The following is a 20,075-nucleotide window of genomic DNA, read 5'->3' on the forward strand; positions in this document are numbered from 1 at the left end:
TGGGGAGTTCCAGAACGGTATTGACTCAAAGAATGCCGGCGAGACGCCGTAAGCCTGTAGTTCGTAAGAGTTCAAAACATGTCTGACCTTCACTCTGTCCAATTCCTTTTAGGTTGCTGTATTGCCCTTATGAAGAGTTCCACGTGGCAACCGGCAAGATGCAGGTAAGGGTTTATATTATCCGGCTCAGTTCGATAAAATGGTGTCAATGTATAACATGTGGCTTTTCCCCCATTCAGGCGCTGATGTGGTATGAGGTCTTGGGGATTGATGCCTCCAGCGGTAAAACCAGGTAAGTCTATTGAGAAAAAATCGGTTTCCCCTTATTGCGCCTTGCTGTTCTGTTGTTTCCCCATAGGGGCCGAGGCACAGCGGAGATGCAGCGGAGGCTGCGCCAACCCGAAATGAGGTAAGTACCCCCTGTGGTAAATCAGGTAAGTCTTGGGGGGTAGCATGTACAGTCTTAGAGTATCCCCTTGGCTCACCTTGCTGTTTTTGTCTCCTTAGGTGTCCGAGAGCGTCCGCGAGATGGAGAAGAGCGTGATGGAATGCTGAAGTGCTGCAAGGCAGGTGAGTACAGCGCGGCGCTGCAGGATGTGAAGTAAGGCGTTTTTAAAGACTTCTTATCCAGCTCCGTGGCGTGATGGATCAGGATTCAGGTAAGGATTAAAGGTAAAACTCCTGTTCTGACCTTTCCTCCTTCTTTCTTCTTGTTTCCAGGAGTTCCGGACTCGAGGCGGGCGTGGCTGCTGCAGGCACGGTGAGCGTTACGCTGCTGGATGCAGAATAACGCGAAGCGTGTGCTGCTGTCCGGGCATGGTTTAAATAGCCTTGGAAGTAGTCCCAGGTAAGTATTCTTCCACAGCCCCACCCGAGTAAAAAGTAGTCCCTTAGGTAAAATAGTCCCTCCTAAGCCTCATTTGGCTTGTGGCTTCTTGCAGCATGGTCTGCATCAGGTAAGTTTGCAGCATGGTCTGCATCAGGTAGGTTTTCTACTATGAGCCTGGCGCCCATGGCGCCAGGACTGACTCTATTCTTATGAGCCTGGCGCTATAGGCGCCAGGACTGCACCCAAACAGCCCCTAGCTGGGGTTTTTGGGCTTGCTCCAAATGGCATGATGCCTGCTTCTGGGGTTGCTGGGCCTGGTCTGGTTTCCCGGGGGCAGGCATCATGACAGGTATCCTCATAGTTTTCCCACTTAGCCAGGTAGCCATGTCAATAGAATGCTCATCCCATAAAGAAAAACATCTGGCTCTACTGGTATACCTCGCAGAGCCACTTGCCCTGTGAATGCCAGTATAAATTTGCCTACATACATGTAGTGTATTCCAGGAGTAGAACATACTATCCCTTTGTCAGTAAAAGAAATTGTCATGTTAAGTTTTATAATCAAATCTCTTCCCAAAATGCTAACCGGTGTCTTTCGTGAATATAATAATGGAACAGACATATCACATTCTCCTATAGAGACTGGTAATTCCTCAGTAAAAGGAACTCTACTCGTAGCTCCAGAGAACCCTTGAGCATTCATGGCAATTCCAACATTGGATATTTTCCCTCTTGTATACATGAACGAGTAGCCCCAGTGTCTACTAAAAAAGAAAAAGATTTGCCTCCTATTGTCACATCGACCCTTGGCTCCTCTTGGGGTCTGGTGTCAGTGATAGTACTGAATACATCAAGTTGCCCGGTCAGCTGTCCTCTTGTGGGTATATTCATACCCATCTACCTGTGAAAGGATTCCCTCCCACTACAGTGACACCTCCTATTCTGGGTGTCAGTAACTGTCCTGTGTTTGCATACTGTTGGGTCTGCATGGTGGCGTGTTGCAACTGCCCTTGCAGTGGATTCATTTGTACTTGCTGTGTTTGCTGTGTCTGTTGCATTTGCGGCACTTGTGTCTGATACGCTGTCTGATCTTGGGCAGACCCTTCCCTATCGTGTGCTATATGGTGAAGGACAAGCTGTCCCCCTCTTGAGAATTGGCCATTCTGTACATTCTCGTGGCTCCCACTTACGCATGCTATGTGCCCTATCATTCCACAAGTCCAACATACAGGGGGAGGCCGCCTGACTAGTCCCCCTTGGTTGAATCCTTTTTGTGCATTCTGGTCCTCATTCTGTGCATTCTGAAACCCACCTAGATGCTTTGAAATCCACCCATTCCTCTATTGCCCAGGCCTCTACCTCATGGCGTGAACCCATTCCCTCCTTGGTCCATCGGGTGCTGATTATTCGCCTGCGATGTACCCATTGCTTGCTGTATTCCCAGCCCTTCTCGCTTGTCAATACAGCCCCTTCTATGGCATACTTTGACAATTTCTTCTGAACTAATTTAGCTTCCACAATTCTTCTTGCCTCACCTTTCGTCTTGTTTTTCTCCTGTAATAGCCGCCAATGATGCACTATTGTCAGCTGTATTTCAACCCATGGTTCTGCTTCCACCCCCACTTGCTTCTTCATTTGCCTCTGTACTGGCTCGGGCAATCCCTGACATAAAATGTGGTAAAATAATGCCACCGTTTTTTTCCCACGGCTCCCTCATTTCAAGAGTCCAACGCTCTTGAATGTCCTGAATGTAAGCAATATGGTCTTCATCTTCCTTCATCTTATGTGTCATAATTGCACCCATATCTGACGTGTCAGGATACTGTACCCTGAGAGCCCTCCGAAAATCTGCTCTGCAATTATTAAACGGTGCTCCATAGTGTGCTGTGTTCTGTGCGGTCACACTTGAATAGCCTGCTCTCCTCCATATGTCGTCAGCTCTTTCCCCAAGAATGGCTGCCAAGAGACCCTTAATGTCTCCTGTGGGCAACGTAGTTCCTCCTGTCATTTTTTCCAATTCATAAATCCATTTTCCCGCACCAGACGTCAAACTCGGGAGTTTGCATCTTAAATTATCCTTAGCCATCTATGGCCATGGAATATACTGCAGTCTTTCTCCCCCTTTTTCCAATAAGGGAAACTGCGTGAACCCTAACCCGCAACCGGCTCCCATTGTCTGCCTATCCCTGACCATTTCCTCGCTGGCAGTGACCTTAACCTTCTCAATCCTCCTCTGCGATGCTCTGGGTACGCTATTGGATCTGGCGTCCTTTCCTAAGGCTGCTCTAGATTGGACCATCCTACTTCCATGTCCATCTGAAGACTTCTCTCTGGGGCACATGCAACTCTTCCCTCTTCCCCACTGAAGGATTTTCTCTCATCTGACATGTCTGGTGTCCAACTAGTTTGACTCTCGTCCACTTGGTCCTTATCTAAGTTCAGTCTGCTTAAGGATAAGACTCTGTGTTCGAGGCTGAACAGATTTTCTCCCTTCCATCGGCTTCCCGATTTGCTACTTTCCTTTCATTCTTGATAGGCCTTTTCGATCCTGTCCCCGATACTCCCTATATCAAAGTTCTCTTTGTCTAGCGCTACTCTAGATATCCTTGTCTTTGCTCCCTTTAACGGAAGAAATTCTTCCATTCTGTGACATCGTATTGCTGAACTTGTCCCCATTAGCTCATTTTGAATGAGGTTAATATCAACCTCTCGTTGTCTCCTCTTACGTTCTTTCATCCAATTCACTTTGCTCTATTGACTCCCTTCTAATTCTCTCTTCCTCTTGCCTTAATTCTTCTCTCTATTCTTTTGTCCCTTAATTTCTGCGCTTCTTCTTCTTCTCTCTTCCTTTCTCGTCTGTCCCTATCTTCTATTGCTCTTTGCCTGTTGTCATACTTGCTTAGCTCCTCTGCCCGTTCTTGTTTTTCACTTGCTCCTCCTGATACATCTGTTCTCCTCGCTCCTTGCTCTTTCTCTTATGCTCGTCTTCCTTAAATCTTTTTTCTTGTTCCCTGTCTTTTCTATCCTTTTCCTCCTGATCTTCTCTTTGCCTCACTTCATCGATGCTTTTCCCATCTAGCTTGAGTAATATCTGTCTTCACATCCATTAGTTCTGCACAAGCGTTCCCTTGTCAGCTTTATTTTTCTCTCCTTTCCATCTCTTCATTTCTCATTCTATTTCTGTCGATACATTCGATTGCTCATTTTTCTCTTCCTTGTTCTGAATGATCTTAAGGATCTCCTCTTTTCTCTTACTCTCCTCAGGACTATCATCACTGCTATAAGTGGGACGTTCGTATATCGGATTACTGTACCCCGTAGCCGCTTTCAGTTCCTTTAAAGAATACAACCTTACTTCTTCCGTACTAGTGTCTTTTACTTCAAGTGAGGAAAGGGGAGCTCAGGGCTCAACATCTACTCTTCAGGGGGAGGATCTTCCCTCTCTTCCTGGTACATTTTCAAAGCTCTAAAATAGCTGGACTTTTCTTCAATGTCTTCCTTGTGTACGCAGCGTGCAAATATGTGATCATGTGTTGCAGTACTGCTTTTGACCGTGATCCCCGCAGCAACGGCATGAACATCTTATCTGCCGTGCCTTTCACCCATTCCACACTATACTGTTTGAACTTGGGCATGTGGTTCGGTAGTGTCTTACATAAATGCATCAGAGGAGTGTCTCCCATTGTGACAAGTCTCAATTGACTGTCAATACTTACCGGACTTTATAAAAATACCTTTACCAAAAACAACAAATATGAGTGCGCTCCAACAATCACCGCTAAAAACCTCTTTTTATCTCTGGATTGGCACTAACCACTTCTCTAGATAGATAGTATAAATTCTTGACTTTTATCTCAATTCTTTCACAACATAAATCACCTTTAGACACCTTTCCTTCACACAAATACATAGACAGACTAGTTGACTTTGCACATTAAAACCTCAGTGATCACCCTTTTTCCTCTTCGCCTCGAATCAATACTCTGATCACATAGTTTAGCTTGTCTCCTTATATGAACCTGTTCATACGTAGCCTGGGGACCCCAGCTGGGTTGCGAGATGGCCTCTTCTGGACCCCTGGGTTCAGGATTCGCAGCCGCTATATCTCTCTCTATCTTTACACAATATTTCCCATTACTCCTGTTACTTTCCCTTAGTTTGCCATTTCCCTCAGTCTACTCACCATTCGCTTGTTTGGCTCAAGGCCTTCAGTATAGTTTCCTCCTCCAACCGACCACTTTCGCCTTCCGTCGGCAAAGCACCTATGGAAATCAGGTATGGGATTTCGTCAAAGAGGGACCCTGCCCACTGTCTTGATTCGTCTTGCAAGATTTCTATTTAGCCACTCTCCACAGGAAACCCTGCAATCTTCCAGCTAAATGGCAGAGGATGTCTGATCGTCTGAAATACTGGAGTTACATAATCAATTAGTCTAACCATCCTACCACTGCTATCAAGTGAACATATGGCCCTTAAATAGGTAGCATATCATGCAGTAGATGGGATGCAGAGTAATTCTTACAGCAAATAAGCATATCATGCAGTAGATGGGATGCAGAGTAACTCTTACAGAAAATAATGAAACCAACTCAGGAAGAAGGCAAAGTTGCTTTACTGTTTTATTATCAATTCTCTAAAACAGGGAGTTACAACGTACATCAATGGACGTCGCACAGCATAATCGCACTCAAAGCATTTCATAAAAAATTACATTTGGATAGTAAAATTTATATGCGTAGCAAACTACAAAAGCTACGCATTGTTATGATAGGCTTAAAGGGAACATCTAAGTATACTTTCTATAAGGGATCAGGTTGTGATTGGGTGTCTACGGTCAACTTATGCCCACCCCTAGTGCAAGTCATCTTCAACAGTTATTTGATACACAGTTCATCATTGGCTATCAAACTATAAGGCTCTTTGTTACATGGCCTTCTATAATTGGTTGGCATGCTTGCGCCCTTCTGAAACATTCGGCTCACTAGCAGCAGGTAAACTGGTACCCCAGGTATCTGTGGGTGGACTTTGTCTGTGTCTCCCCACCCAATTAGTTGTACTCACCGCTCCATAGACAGGTCACTGTATCTGGATAAAGGACCTTGGAGACAGATGTTAAGTAAGAACTCGTGATTCGGCCTCAATTCTAGCACACCTGAATTCTATGATTCAGGCTTCCTCGAAAGAGGGGGTCTTCTCTACGGGGGTCTTCTCTACGATGTGCTTCTCTGCCGTTTCAGCCTGGACAGTCAGAGATGACAATCACCTAAAAGAGCGGGGAGAACACACACCGCAAAACCAATGCTGCAAAGGAATACAAAGAGGATTAGATATGCAAAATTGAGGAAGGAAGGCAATTATGATCACAATTACTAGGGCATACCTAGGCAATGGATGGTTTGGTTCAATATGGTGAAGAATCTACAAGAAAAGACAAAACCCTATCACCATAAATGATAATGCAACCTAATGGACATTCCCAAAGGAATACTAACCTAAAATGCAGACCGGAAGGGAGAATCTCCTGAGGATTAATAGATGTCCAAATTAGAAGGTCACAACGACAGGAAAAAATAACAAAAGGGGAAGGTTAGTACAGGAAGGAAGACCCGGGCGGCACGAGGGTCGCACTAGTGACGGGTTGGTGCAAAACAGGTAAGCGTCAATATTGCACTTGGAGTTGTTTCCAGAAGACTGTTGTAGTCCCAAAGTAACGTACCAGGAGAATCACACAGGAAGGAGAACAATGAACCAGCAGTGTTCAGCAGTGTAGAAAAATGTGGTGGAAGTGGAGACAGAAATTCCCCAACTAAAAGAAGTAGAATTGAGTTACCTTATATCCTCCTACCAGACGATGAGTAGCTGAATGTCCTGAATGAGGTAAGGCAAGGAGCTGCAAGGAGGTAGCAAGCGCGGGCAGGAGAGTCCAAAAGCGTTCCGTGTCAGCCGGAGAAGCAGGAAATGCACACGGAGTAAATGCAGGCAGTCCAGGAGCAATCCGGGTTGGCAACGTAACGGACACAAAAAACAGGCCAGAGGTAGCAAGCAAAAGCAGTCCAGTAAGATGTTCTGGGGTAGGTAACCAGGAATTCAGTAGTGTTTAGAAACAGGAAAAGACAAAAGGTACGGGACATAACGTAAGAGCGTAGCACCGCAATTAGCAGCAATGAGCCGGCGGGAGAACGGCTCTTTTAAACTGCAGGAGGGCGTGGCTTCAATACGTGTTCCTTGCGCACGAACGAGTCAGCTGACATGTGTTCCTCTGACGCGTGCACAGGCGCCATGGCAACCTGTATCTACTCCACAAGGGAGCTTGTAAATGCGTTCTCCCCAGCAAGGAAGCGTCGGGATAGGAAATCACAGATTTCTTTGACCTGGAAGTAACAGCATCCTCCCCCAAAGACACTTGCAACCCCCGGGCGGCATGAAACTCAAAAGGTCAGGACAATACAAGTTGGCCAAAAGTTCCCAAGTGTGGTCCTCAGGCCCGAAACCCTTCCAATCAACCAGATACAAAACCATACCCCTAGAAATCCTGCAGTCCAGAATGCGGGACACCTCATACTCCTCCTCACTGTCCACCAAGATCGGGAGTGGCCGTGTCAGGAGCCGAGTGGACTGGACGAAGGGTTTGATCAAAAAGACATGAAAGACAGGGTGAATGCGCCAAGAACGGGGCAGGGACAACCTGACTGCCGCAGGGTTAATGACAGTGGAAACAGCAAAAAGACCCACGAATCGAGGCAATAGAGAGCGCTTCCCCATGATCTGCAAATTGCGGGATGAAAACCATACTTTCATGCCCGTCTGGTAGTTCGGTGCTGGGGAGCGATGTGTGTCAGCAGATTTTTTCGCACGTTTTTGTGCTCGGAGCAAGTGACAACGTACATCCTGATGTATCTGGTCTAGGTCACGCACACAGTCTTGCGCCACCGGATTGGAGTCTGGCAAGACTGGATCGAGCGGTAGCGCCCTAGGATTACAACCATACAGGGCAAAAAATGGGGAGACCCCCGTGGCAGTGTGCATAGAATTATTATAAGCAAATTCTGCTTCTGGCAATGAAGTGAACCAGGACTGTTGGAACTGAAGACATAGACAGCGTAAATACTGTTCAATAGTAGCATTGGTTCTTTCAGTCTGTCCATCCGTCTGAGGATGGTATGCCGAAGAATATCTGTCTTCAATGCCCAAGGAGGCTGTGAGAGCCCTCCAAAAGCGTGAGGTAAACTGCGTACCACGGTCAGAGACAATGACTGAGGGTAATCCAAAGAAGTGGAATACATTGATCATGAACAACCTAGCCAATCCGGGTGCCGACGGCAATCCGGAACAAGGTACGAAAAGTGCATACTTCGTAAAGTAGTCCATGACTACCCAGATGGTGTCATGTCCCTGTATTTCAGGTAAGTCAACAATGAAGACCATTGACACCATCTGCCAGGGCTTGTATAGAACCGGTAAAGGTTGTAACAATCCCACTGGTTTGGATCTGGACGTTGTACATTGGGCGCATATGGCACAGGTTGTGATGTAGTCCTTTACGTCTCGTGCCATGGTTGACCACCAAGCCCAACGCCTTAATGCCTCCAGCATTTTCTGAGTACCTGGATGTGCCGCAATCAGAGAGTCATGAGACCACTGAAGAGCCACGGTTCGTGCATGTTCAGGCATAATAAAGACATGCCCTTGGATGAAAGGCAAACCATGCACCAATTCCAGGTTGAATTCAGTAATCTCTGCTGGATGGGTAGAGACCCAGTCAACAATAATGGGACGCAAAGAAGGCTGAACCGAACAGCTGCATCCGACTTTGTGCCCTAGGAGAGGCAAGGGTTCAGTCTGGAGGCAACGTTGCCCAGCATGAAGGCGGGAGAGGGTATCAGCAGAGACCTGAGCTTTAGCAGGATGGTATGTGATGACAAAGTGGAATTGTGAGAAGAACAAGTGCCAACGTGCCTGCCTGGCAGTGAGACACTTCATTGATTTGAAGGCCAGCAGACTCCTATGATCAGAGTATACAGTTACAGAGTGTTTAGCCACCCAGGAGGTGGTGTCTCCATTCTAGGAAGGCATCTCTAATGGCTAGTAATTCTCGTTCTGTGATAGAGTAATTCCTCTCATAAGGTGTCAGTTTGCAAGAGAAATAGGCGACGGGATGAATGTCGCCCGAGTGTGGGCACTGTTGTGATAAAACAGCCCCAACTGCGTATCCCGAGGCGTCGGCTTCCACAAAGAATGGGTAGTCTGGATGTTTAAGAACAGAAGCGGGGGGTGAAGGTGGATTTCAACTGGTCGAATGACTTTTGGGCCTCCAGGGACCATACAAACGGTACCTTGGCACTGGTTAAAGAGGTAAGAGGTACAGAGATGTCCGAAAAGCCATTAATAAAATGTCTATAAAAGTTTGCAAATCCCAGAAATGATTGCACTGTTTTGATAGACTTGGGCACTGGCCATTCCAGGATAGCCTTGATTTTGGATTGACTCATACGAACCCCCTGGTCAGTGAGGTCGTATCCCAGGAATTCTACTTCTGAGCTGTGAAAAATACATTTTTCGGCTTTTACAAACAACCTATGGTCTCTTAGATGTTGAAGCACCGTCTTTACATGCTGGATGTGATGAGTCTGGTCCTGGGAATAGATCAGGATATCATCCAGGTAAACCACGATGTATTGATCCAGGATGTCATGAAATAGGTCATTCATGAATGCCTGGAAGGTAGCGGGGGCATTACAGAGCCCAAAGGGCATCACCAAGTATTCAAATAGAACGTAGCGCATCTTAAACGCAGTCTTTCACTCGTCTCCTTCTCTTATGCGCACCAAATTGTAGGCCCCTCTGAGATCGAGTTTGGTGAAGATCTTTGAGGTCCCTAGCTGATCAAGGAGGACTGAAATCACGGGAAGGGGATATTGTTTTTTTATGGTAGCCGCGTTCAATGCACGATAATCAATACAGGGACGTAAATCCCCTTCTTTTTTAGGAACAAAGTAGAGTGAAGATGCAATCGGAGACTTAGAAGGGCGAATAAACCCCATAGCAAGAGCCTCGTCTATGTACTCTTTGAGTACAGCGTCTTCCTTAAGAGTGAGAGAGTAAACTCTTCCAGATGGTATCTTTATCCCAGGTATTAGGTCTATTGGGAAGTCATAGATCCTATGTGGAGGAAGAAACTCTGCCATCCCTTTGTCGAACACGTCCACATATTCTGCATATTGAGGAGGTACCACGGTCATAATCATGTTAGAAATGGCTCCAATATGCATAGAGGACGACACCAGTGCCCTAACGGGACTACCCTGACTGATTACAAGCAATGAAGTGCATTGGATATTGCAGACGTGGGAAGGGAACTGGATCTGATGTGTTGACCAATCAATGGCTGAGTTGTGCAACTGCAACCAGGGAATACCAAGTATGACCTTGTAAGCAGGGGCTTGGATGATATCAAAAGTAATCTCCTCAGTATGGCCTTCATCAGTACTCATGATCAAAGGGACAGTCTGATGTGTTACCATACCAGAGACAAGTACAGAGCTGTCCACGGCATTAACAGTCTCAGGGATAGGTTTTCAAATTAGCGGTATCCCCGTGACAGAGGCAACGCTTTGATCAATATAGTTACCAGTTGCTCCTGAATCTATCACTGCCCGTGCTTTAAAAGAACCTCTTTGGGTCCAAGAAAAACCAACAGGAAGATGGAACAAGGAAGTAGGTTTCTGTGAAAGAGAGTCCAGAGGTGGTCCTCCCAACGTAGGGACTCGATCTACTGTTGGGATTTGGCGTTTCCCGCCTTTCATTTGGGTTTTTGGGGACATTCTGGCAACAAATGGTCAGAGGCCCCGCAATACATGCACAGGTTATGTGATCTATGGTATTCTCTTTGGGCAGGTGTGAGTGGCCCTCTGACAACACCAATCTGCATAGGCTCTGGAGCAGGGAGAGTGGCGGGCTAGGTTTCCGCTGAGGCTGAAGCAAATAAGACGGGTTTCTTCTCACCCCTCCTCTCGGCCTTGCGGGCATCAATTTGAAGGACTAAGTCAAGCATCTCTCCAAATGCTGTGGGAACAACCGGGACAGTGGAAAGGATGTCCTTTAGTTAGTCAGAAAGACTTTGGTAGAATACAGCCGTTTTTTTCTCTTCAGGCCAATCTGTCTCAGCTGCCAGCTGATTAAAGCGGGCTAAGTAGACTATCAAAGAATTGTTCCCTTGTCTGTGCTTCAATAACTCTAAGTCAGTAGCTTGAGTAGTATATCGTCTGTCAAACACTTTACTCATCATAGTGAGAAGGGCATCACAGTTGTAAAGAACATGACTATTAGATTCTAGCAATGGATCTGCCCAGGCAGCCGCAGTGCCACCCAAATGCGACAAAACAAATGCAGCCTTAGTAGTGGAGGTAGGAAAAGGGGCGGGGTGACACAGAAAGTGCAGTTTGCACTGATTGACGAAAGTCCTATACTGTTTGGGATCACCCAGGAAACGTTCTGGGGGGGCAGAAGAAACTGGGTGGCAAGCATAACAGGGGACGTCTCCTGAGTAGGAGCTGGGAAACCGGACCCTGAAGCCATGGCTCCAGTACCGGATGCCTGTGAGGCGGGAGTAGTCACCAAGGCCTGGATAGCGTCCATATGTTGGCGCAATGCCTCCTGTGTATTGGTCAGATCGGTCCGCAGATCTGTGACCATTTGCACAATCTGTGTCAAGGCATCATTAGCCTCCGTAGACATTATGAGGCTGCTAATTCTGTTAGACACCGCTCCGTAGACAGGTCACTATATATGGATAAAGGTCCTTGGAGACGGATGTTAAGTAAGAACTCGTGATTCGGCCTCAATTCCAGCTCCCCTGAATTCTATGATTCAGGCTTCCTCGAAAGAGGGGCTCTTCTCTACGATGTGCTTCTCTGCCGTTTCAGCCTGAACAGTCAGAGATGCCAATCGCCTAAAAGAGCGGGGAGAACACACACCGCAAAACCAATGATGCAAAGGAATACAAAGAGGATTAGATATGCAAAATTGAGGAAGAAAGGCAATTATGATCACAATTACTAAGGTATACCTAGGCAATGGATGGTTTGGTTCAATATTGTGAAATATCTACAAGAAAAGAAAAACCCTATCACCATAAATGTTAATGCAACCTAATGGACATTCCCAAAGGAATAATAACCCAAGATGCAGACCTGAAGGGAGAATCTCCTGAGGATTAATAGATGTCCAAATTAGAAGGTCACAACGACAAGAAAAAATAACAACCGGGGAAGGTTGGTACAGGAAGGAAGACGAGGGTCGCACTAGTGACGGGTTGGTGCAAACAGGTAAGCATCAATATTAAACTTGGAGTTGTTTCCAGAAGACTGTTGTAGTCCCAAAGTAACGTACCAGGAGATTCACACAGGAAGGAGAACAATGAACCAGCAGTGTTCAGCAGTGTAGGAAAATTCCCAAGGAGTTCAACGGTGGAAGTGGAGACAGGAATTCCCCAACCAAAAGAAGTAGAATTGAGTTACCTTATATCCTCCTACCGGACGATGAGTAGCTGAATGTCCTGAACGAGGTAAGGCAAAGAGCTGCAAGGAGGTAGCGGGCGTGGGCAGAAGTCCAAAAGCATTCCGTGTCAGCCAAGAGTAGCAGGAAGTGCACACAGAGTAAATGCAGGCAGTCCAGGAGAAATCCGGGTCGGCAACGTAACGGACACAAAAAACACGCGAGAGGTAGCAAGCAAAAGCAGTCCAGTAAGACGTTCTGGGGTCGGTAACCAGGAATTAAGTAGTGTTCAGAAACAGGAAAAGACAAAGGGTACGGGACGTAACCGTAAGAGTGTTGCACTGCAATTAGCAGCAATGAGCCGGCGGGAGAACTGCACTTATAAACGTCAGGAGGGCGTGGCTTCAATACGCGTTCCTTGTGCACGGAACAAGTCAGCTGGCATGCGTTCCTCCGATGCGTGCACAGGCGCCATGGCAACCTGTATCTGCTCCACAAGGGAGCTTGTAACTGCGTTCTCCCCAGCAAGGAAGTGTCGGGATAGGAAATCACAGATTTCTTTGACCTGGATGTAACAATTAGCCCAACATCTCTCATCGTCCATGCCTTCTGCCATGGAGATTGCCTTTGAACTTGGCCTTGCAATGTATTCTCGCTCCTGGGAATATATGGGAGTATGAGCATACCATATCTTATGTCTAGAGCTGCATGTCCAACTTCTATTTCCATCCATAGCCCACATGTCAGGAGACCACTATTTGGCTCATTTTCAAGCATTTAATTGTATTAAAAGAATAAAACTTGGCACTCAGAATGTTCTTTCTTTGCACCTTAACAAGGGAAGACTCAGCTTCTCACGTTCACTGTTCTTCAAGGATAGATAACCAGTTATTGGCTGCTTCAGCCTTTGACACCAGGCCAGACATCCTTTTCTCAGAATTACCCAAAATGACTGAACAGAATTGACCAAATGCGTGATTTGGATGAATTTCGGCTATTTGATAATTGTGAATGGCCGAAAAGTTCAACCAGATCACAAATTCAGTGCTGAGGGCTTCGGGGGTGACAACCACACCCTTGCTCACTCTTTTGTGAGCGGGGGTTGTGGTAGTGTCCCCAGCAGCCATCCTAAAAAAAACAAAAAAGAAAGTCTGCAGGGGTGTCCCCCACACCCTTGCTCATGATATTGTGAGCGGGGGCTGCAGGGGTGACCCCCGCAGCTGTCCCGAAAAAACAAAAACAAAAAACAAAAAACTGAAAGGACCCTGCAGCGCTGGTTCCCGATCACAGAAGTGAAGGGAACAGGTGTCGCAGGGACCAGCGAGTCGGAAGCAAGGTAAGTAGGGGGGTGGCAGTGTGTTGGAGGTGTGGGTAGGGGTGTGTTAGGGGTGTGGGTAGGGGTGTGAGTGAGGGTGTGGGTAGTGGTGTCGGCCAAGTCAGAAATGTTCAGGGGAGAAAAGACCGAAGTATATTTCAAAAAAATAATCTTCAGTCTTTTCTCCCTCGGTCTTTCAACCCTGATCCCTTTTGTTTTGGTCCTTCCTCGATTCCAGCTGCTTTCTTGCTGCGACACAACTTTCAGCCATCTTCTCCATGGGCTTAAGCTTACTAAAATTGCGACATCGAAGTCCAGATTCTATATAATGGTGGCACCGCCTGTAGTCTATTCACTACATATAGCCAGCTTCTAAGATTACTTAGTCTACTTGTGTTGCTGCATCTGTACAATTATTAAACAGCTTTCATTTTCTGCAGTGCTCTTCACACGTGTAATCTTCACTTTGCATATGAAAGTTTACACGATTCTTTACTTCATCATCAGATTCCATAAGGTCCATACATCCTCTTCTTCAGCCTCTCTTCTCAGTGCATCACGCTCATCTCTTGTGGCGTCACCAACTTCTCTTTCTTAAATCTTCATATTCCTTCAGGGACCTCTTCCAAGAGACTGTCATCTTTACAGGGATACATCACTTAGGGATTTCTTAGTGAATACCTTTTCTCGAAGGCTCTCCGCAGAATAGTCATAAACGCTGGTGTCGTTCATGGCACAATTTCAGGCTTCCAGCAAATAGGCAGGAGGGGGCAGGACATCCTGCAGAGGCATTTGGCTGCTCCTCTACAGGGTGAGCCTGAGGTTTGCCTCTTCCATTCAGCATCTCCGCACTTGCGTTTCATGGCTGCAAGTTTGGAGTCGTACCAGGCATTACGCTTGGAGGCAAGTTTCAGATGGATCCTCGTGACTATGGCAAGAATGTCCAGCGGGTTAGTAATGGCCAGATGAAGGTTGCAGAGAGCAGAGTCAGAGGTAGAGTCAGGGGTGGGCGTAAGGAGATGAAGGTGGATGTGAAGGCAGCAGATGACACTTGTTTCATCGGACGGATGTTCATGAACGAGGTTGGCAGGAATGGAGGATGTGCGGTCAGAGGGCAGAGAGGACCCAAGTAAGAGGAGAGGAGAGAGTGGTCTGACCAGGAGAGATTTGTGATCAGTGGGGTGGAGAGAGAATGATCAGAGTGGATGAGGGCGTCAAGAGTGTGTCCTGCCGTGTGGGTAGGTCCGGAAGGAAGAATGGAGAGGGAGAGCGAGGTGCAGGGGTTAAGGAAGAGAGAGGATGCTGTGATTGAGGAGTCCAAGTGGATGCTGAAGTCACCCAAGAGAATAGGCTTAGAGGAGGTTGAGAGGAGAGAGGAGCAGGAATCAGCCCATTCAGAGAAGAACAGGGTGGTAGTGCAAGGGGGGTCTGTAGATCGTGGCAATGGTAGAGAGGAGGAGGGAGAGATGACCAACTTTCAAACCAGGCTTTCAAAGGAGGTGTTAAGCTGTGTGGGTATGATGGAGGAAGGAACCCACTGAGGAAAGTTTAAGGCATGATGCCAGCCAATCACAGCAGAATCAGGCTGCCTCGGGGTCAGGCTGGGAGATTTCTTTAGGGCGGCCATCTTTAAGCATTGTAAAGAGGCATTACATTTAAAGCCCAGACACGATTAAATATTAAAATACAGCGCACTGCAGAGATTTTGTGAATGATTTCTTAGCGGTCAGAATCTGCTGTTAAAGGTGGTACAAGTGATGAAAAAGGCGCCCCAAGCTTTGCTGCACTCGTGGGGCCTACCTGCTGCTGTAATACTGTATGCGGGTCCAGCTGCAAGCTTTAGCCTCGTGGTGTTGTGTGGTGGCTCTTGGCTGCCTTTGATGTCGAAACCTCCTGCCTCCGATGTCGTGGGAGAAATAACCAAGGCACAGACGGGCCTTAGGTGTGGGCCTTTGGCTGGGAGCTGCCAGTCGCCAGCTGGCGACCAAATAGGCTGATTAAGGATGACGCCAGCCAATCACAGAAGCATCAGACCACCTCGGGGTCAGGCTGGGAGCTCTCTTTAGGGCGGCCATCGTTAAAGATTGTCAAGAGGCATTGCAGTTAAAGCCAAGACACGATTAGAGATAAAAACACAGTGCACTCTGTGATAACGGAAGAATCGGGTAAGTTGTGCAACTCTTTTTATTCTTCAACCCGTACACCGTGACCATCAATCCCCTCCCAGCTCCCTGCTCCTTCAAAGATCAACCGCCGCCACGAGCGTGGAACTACGAGAGGTTCCACGCACATGGGACAAAAGACAAAGGCACGCGAAAGCGCGAGCCACTTACAACACTTCTCCCCCCCGTAAACCACAAAAACATGTGAGCACAAATTTCCACACAGGAAAACACAATGAGGGGAAGAACGGAAAAATAAAAAAAAGGAAAATAAGGAACTGATGAAGAAAGAACCATCAGAAAGAAAAAAAAACAACAACATAAAGTTGAATATCTGTAAACTCTAAGAGTTATATATCTGTAAAGTCTAAGACAAAGTCCTTGTATTTCGCTGGAAGCTTCTTCATTCTGTTAGGGCGGTTATTCATGTCATTGAAAGCCTCCGCAGGAGAAGAAGCCTCACTTGGTTCAGCCCCAGCTGGAATTAAAACAGAATTGTCCGAAACAGACACTGAAGATTCATCAGCATCCTCTGGCCCCACCTCAGCCGGGATAAGAGCAAAATGATCAGAATCACATTCGGAAGACTCATCCGCCTCCCCACCAAATGGCGCAACACCTTCACTCCCCGGGGAAGACACCTCAACACTTTCATGACCCACCACATTGGCCTGTCCAGAGACTACCACATCACTACTGGCATCCAGAGGGCTCGGTATATGAACCACACACTCAGCCGCACACTCGAGACCATCTCCATTTGTGGCCCCGCTCCCCACACAACCCTGGTCCTGAGTACCCGCAAAGTTTCCCTTAACAGGAACCACCCGCCTCAAACTCCACCTGGTACCATCCTGTAGTTTAACATAACCACGACCGACTTTGGTCACGATACACGGCTGCGTAAACTTGGAACAGCCTTTAGCCACGAACCTAGGATTTTTCACGACAACAAAATCACCAACTTGCACACGCAGGGGTTTCCTTTTGCAAAGCTGAGATTCCCAAAATCGGGATTGTTTAATACGTACCCTATCAAGAACCTCCTGCATGTTGACGCAAGTTTGTACACCACCCCAAAGAGCGGCTATCCTGAGTTTGGACCCCGGTTTCCTACCCCTCATTAACTCAAACAGAGACAAACCAGTAAAAGACGAAGGGGTAAGCCTATAAGCCTTAAGTGCCTCAGACACCACACTGCACCACGGCAAACCATTGGCGATGGCCAACTGAACAGCCCCTTTCACGAACCGGTTCATCCGCTCCACTAACCCGTTGGCCTCCGGGTTGTACAAAGCCACCCTATGGTGACGAATCCCTAGTTTAGAGAAGAACTCTTGCATGGCACCCGATACGAACTGGGGACCGTTGTCGGTGACGACTCCCGCAGGAACACCCTCCCTGTCAAACACTGATGACAAGAAATCAATCACCTTTTCAGTGGTGACTGAGGACAAAGCCGTGGCCTCCACCCACCTGGAGGTGTAGTCGACCAACACTACAAAATACTTCAAACCTCCACCCAAAGAGTCTAGGTGACCCATTATGTCAACGGCCACTTTTGACCACACATCTTGGGGCACTTCCACAGGTTGAATGGGTTGGGGCAAGGTTGTTTTGCTCTTATCGCTGATGGAACAGACCACACAATCTTTAACTACCCTCTCAACTTCCTCATCCATCTTGGGCCACCAATACCCTTCTCTGAGCCTCCTCTTCATCATGGATCTACCGATGTGCCCCTCATGAGCCAACTCCACCAACTTAGCCTTTAGACATTCAGGCGGTATTAACCTAGCCCCCTAGCAATGCCCCACGGACCATCCGACAACTCAGACCACACCTGACCGAACGATTTATTCAAATCGTCCTTGCCCACACCAGTTGCGAGAGCTGTTTTAATGTTATTTAATACCGGATCTCGTCCACACTCTATACACCACTCCTGCTCACTGACGGCCGGAAACACCTTGGCCACCAACATACACTCGTCACCCGTCACGCACTGTGTTGGGTCTCCCACGCATATATCGTGGCGGGGGAAACGAGAGAGACAGTCCGCAACAATATTTTTAGTGCCAGGTATATATTCGACTCTAAAATTATACTCCCTCATGTCGGCCATCCAACGCATCACCCTAGAGGATGCCTGGGACAATCCTTTAGTTGTCAACACATGCACCAGGGGCTTGTGATCGGTGCATATAGTGTATTCCACCCCCCACAAGAATGTTCTGAAATGTTTGGATGCCCAGACGGCGGCCAAGGCCTCCCTCTCTATGACGGCGTATCTGCGCTCAGTCTCACTAAGAACCCTGGAGGCGAAAGCAATGGGGCGGTACGACCCGTCAAAACACTGCTCAAGAACAGCCCCTACACCATACTCACTAGCATCCACTGTTAAAACCGTCTTCCTTGAGGGAGAAAAGGAAGCTAAAGATGGAGCCTGGTCTACCAGAGCCTTCAAGCCTTCAAACTCAAGCTGGCACAACTCTGACCACTCAAAACGTACACCCTTTTTGAGCAAAGCTCTCATGGCAACTGTCTTGTCGGAGTACGTGGGAATGAACCTGCTGTAATATTCAGCCAACCCCAAAAACGACCTTAGCTGGTCCTTACTGGTGGGTGGAGACACCTCACACAATGCCTTCACTAATTCAGCCTTGGGATGTGTCCCTTTGGCATCAAGAGTGTGTCCCAGATAAGTTACACTCTCCACCCCTATTTTACACTTACTCATTTTGACCGTCAGACCACTCCTCTCCAAAATGCCTAAGACTTGTAGAACCCTCTCATCATGTTCCTTACGTGACCTGCCCCACACCAAGATATCGTCCTGAAAATACTCCACCCCATCCACTCCACAAAACAACTTCTGCATAACTCGCTGAAAAACAGCAGAAGCAGAGGCCAAGCCAAAAGGCATCCGCCGGAAACGAAAAGCTCCGAACGGGGTAATGAATGAGGTGAGAGGGCGTGATTCGACGTGCAGATCCACCTGGTGATAGGCAGAGGACAAATCTAGAGTGGAGAAACAAGACGCCCCTCCCACAAGCGAAAGCATTTCGTTTATATTCGGCAAGGGATATCTGTCGATCCAGATATTGCAATTTAAATCTCTAAGATCGACACACATCCTCATGCCTCCATCGGATATGCGTGCCAAGACAATAGGGGCTAACCACTCTGAGGACTCCACCTCCTCAATTACACCGGCTTCCATGAGTTTGTTAAGTTCCGTCCTGAGTGCCTCACGTGCCATGATAGGTACTCGCCTGACCTTGTGCACAACGGGGATGGCACCCCTCTTAAGCACAATCTTGTGTGAAAAACCCTGCAACTTGCCCAGGACAGGGGAGAAAACTGACGGAAACTTCTCTTGAAGAACTTCGGCTGTCAACGAGCTACCATGACCCAAACTACCTTCCCTTCCTTTGCTCACACACAAAACAGGAACAGCTTTACCCGGGCGAACCTCTATATCGAGGGCAGCCTGCTCATCCCACCCAATAACCGGATCACCCTTATGAGCTACATAAAGCTTTCCTCTGGTTTTCCGGCCGTGAAATTCTATATCAACCCAGTCGTATCCAAATACTTTAATTGGAACATGCCCATACGCACATGGATTGATGTCAGGCGGACTCAAATCAGATACCTCTTTATGGAACTTGGCCTTGTACAGCTCGGGAGAAACCATGGTATAAGGAGAACCTGTGTCGACCAACACACTAAGGGGAACTCAATTCACACTAAGGGTAGCCCACGCACTCTTTTTGGTTGGTCCCACACTCAACAGCGCACCTTCCTTGGGAAGAACACCTGCCGCAGGGGAGGGGCTGACATATCCTACAACCGTTACATTTCTATCATCCTCATCAGGATCCACCATGCGTACAACTTCCCTCTGCGGAGCAGTCTTGCACATGCGGGCAAAATGTCCCCTTCCCTTGCATTTTCTGCACACAACTGCGGAAGCAGGACACTCCTTAGCTCCTGCAACATGACCCCTCCAACCACATTTCTTGCAAAGATCTCTGCTATTTGACGTCGCCCTTTGATCCCTGTCCCTGGCAAGACTATCCTCAGCCTTGCGTGGCTGAACCATGTGCACGATGTCCGCCTTCTCTGTCACTTCCTTGACGCTCTTCCTTGATTCCTCCAGGGCACGGGCTATTTCAATCACTTTCTCCAATGGAGGGTCCTTTTCTGTCCATAACCTCTCCCTGACCTTTGAGTCACTAGTCCTCATCATGATCTGGTCACGAATGTATTC

This window comes from Ambystoma mexicanum, chromosome 6p (genome assembly GCF_040938575.1).
Source record: "Ambystoma mexicanum isolate Mex_15411 chromosome 6p, UKY_AmexF1_1, whole genome shotgun sequence".
NCBI classification, from domain to species: domain Eukaryota; kingdom Metazoa; phylum Chordata; class Amphibia; order Caudata; family Ambystomatidae; genus Ambystoma; species Ambystoma mexicanum.